This window comes from Panthera pardus, unplaced genomic scaffold, assembly GCF_024362965.1.
Source record: "Panthera pardus isolate Hobbes unplaced genomic scaffold, ASM2436296v1 HiC_scaffold_15, whole genome shotgun sequence".
NCBI classification, from domain to species: domain Eukaryota; kingdom Metazoa; phylum Chordata; class Mammalia; order Carnivora; family Felidae; genus Panthera; species Panthera pardus.
The window spans coordinates 33,475,245-33,477,912 of record NW_026526710.1 but is presented as its reverse complement, the minus strand read 5'-3'; positions in this window follow the sequence as shown (position 1 = coordinate 33,477,912).

The following is a 2,668-nucleotide window of genomic DNA, read 5'->3' as shown; positions in this document are numbered from 1 at the left end:
ATCCCTTAAACGTGGATATCCCCTACGATAGTGTCTCAGGCTCCTCTTTCATGGGTGGATTCTCTTACCAACTTTCTAACATGTTTCACTTTTCCAAAACTGAACAAGTCATTCTGCTGCCTAAACCCTCTATGCTCTTGTCAGCATGCGAGACTACCGGTCATTTTATCACCAATATCTGGAACCTTAGCCCTGTCCTTACATTCACCAATGTGGTCAGTATCATATCAGCTCCATGTCTGTAACGTCCTATTCATTATCAGGCAGATCTGATCTTGTCATTACCACCAGCCATGTCTGTACCCCCACACTGAAAGTCCTTAGAGGTTCTAGACCACCAACAGCCCTCTCCCATATTGGAATATTTCCAATATTGCCATATTGGAAAGAGAGGAGGGAGGATGCATTCTAGGGTAACATATACTAACTCGCGTCTGTCACAGGAATGTTTCAAAAAAGAGGTGTTAAAGTTGACTTTGAGTAGAAGGCAGTTGAAAGGGAGAGAGAACAGGGAAAAACAGAGTAGAGGGACATTCAGAAACCGAATGAAAAAGAACCAGGCTAAGTTATTTCAACATCTGGATTGAGAATGTAAAACAAGGCAGAAGAGACAGAACAATGGCTCAGGGCAAAAAGGGATTGGCCAAGGGAGAAGATGCCCTTATGCTTGAGGCAGTGCACAACAGAGAAGGGAGGAGGGAGTATATAGTCAGCCTTCTGCATTATAGCTGGGGCCTCAGAAGTTTGGATATGACTTTGCTCCCAAATGGGGGAGGGCTGATATGGGAAATCAGTAGTAAACTGAGCTTTAAAGAGACTCAAGATCTCAAGGCAGAGGAGGATGAGAAAGAGAGAACATAATGGCATAAAATAAGTACAAGGGTGAATCTCAGAAGGTTAAACAATAGAATCAAGGCACACAAGAATATATACTGTTTGTTCAGTTTACATAGCATTCAAAAAGTGGAAAATCTAACCTAGAGTTACAAACATCAAAAGCCGATGGCCTTGGGGGAGGGTGATGCATGAGACGGGCCATGAGGTAGCTTCTGAGATGCAGATCATGTTCTCTATCTTAATGTGGGTAATGTTTATATGAGCATGTTGCTTGGTAAAGGTCATTATTGATGTGTAGATACTTTTATGTATTAATATTACACTTCAATAAAAATGGTATAGAAACCAACGAGCAACCAAGGGAATGAATTACTATGACTGATATAGAGCCCACATTACAGACCTATCGTGAGTCATTCCTTGGGGTTGGGGAGAGTCTAACCTTCTCTAAGCATATTATTGCTCACTTAAAACTTGAATAAAATCAAGGTTCCTTTTTCAGGGAAGCAGGAGAGATTAGCTGTTAAGTAGGCAGCAATTGGTAACTGATGACATGCAGTTATTTTTAAAATAACTTAGCTCCATATTCATCGACCTGGATGAACATCCACCATGAATTCTGAAAGAGGAAAGAGAAGATGGCAAGTAATATTCTCATTCCGTTAAAAATGCCTTTCCCATGGGGCACCTGGGTCCCAGTCGGTTATGCATCTGACTCTTGATTTGGGCTCAGGTCATGATCTCACTGTTTGTGGGTTCGAGCCCCACATCAGGCTCTGCACTGACAGTGTGGAAACTGCTTGGGATTCTCTCTTTCCCTCCCTCCCTTCCTCTGCCCCTCCCCCGGCTTGCACACATGCTCCTGCTCTCTCTCCCTCTCTCTCAAAATAAATAAATAAACATTAAAAAAAAAAAAAAAAACCTTTCCCTTATATGGAGAGGTGTGGAAGAAGACACCCCAGGCTATCACTGTTGGTTCCCCAAGGGCAGATGGGTGGGGGGAAATGGGGGGCAGAGCTTTCAGGGTTTTCTTGTTTTGGCATTGTTCTAGGGACCACAGGAAGCATATGTGCTTTTGTAATTTTTGAAGTAGAATTTACCAGGGAGATTAAAATGATAAAGGTCAATAACCTAGTAAAATTAGAAACTAAGGTACCAGGGATGCTTGAATTTCATAAAAGAGACTGTAGTACACCTAAGGGCTGGGTGGCAACATTTTCTCTTTCGCTCTTGGCATCGCGTTAAGAAAAGCACTGCCTGGGGCGCCTGGGTGGCTCAGTGGGTTAAGCGTTGGACTTCAGCTCAGGTCATGGTCTCCCTCCCAGTTGGTGAGTTCCAACCCCACGACAGGCTCTGTGCTGACAACTCAGAGCCTGGAGCCTGTTTCAGATTCTGTGTCTCCCTCTCTCTGCCCCTCCCCCGCTGCCCCTCCCCCGCTTGTGCTCTGTCTCACTCCGTCTCTCAAAAAATAAATACATGTAAAAAAAAATTTATTTTTAATTTATTTTTTTTTTAATTTTTAATGTTTTATTTATTTTTAAGACAGAGGGAGACAGAGCATGAGTGGGGATGGGGCAGAGAGAGAGAGACACAGAATCTGAAGCAGGCTCCAGGCTCTGAGCTGTCAGCACAGAGCCCAATGCGGGGCTCGAACTCACAAACTGTGAGATCATGACCTGGGCCGAAGTCAGATGCTCAACCAACTGAGCCACCCAGGCGCCCCAAAAAATTTTTTTAAAGGAAAGCACTGCTTTAGCTCCTCCCCCTCTCCCCCCCCCCCCCATCCCCACTTTAATAAACCACAGAAACAGATGCTGTGGCTCTTTCTAAG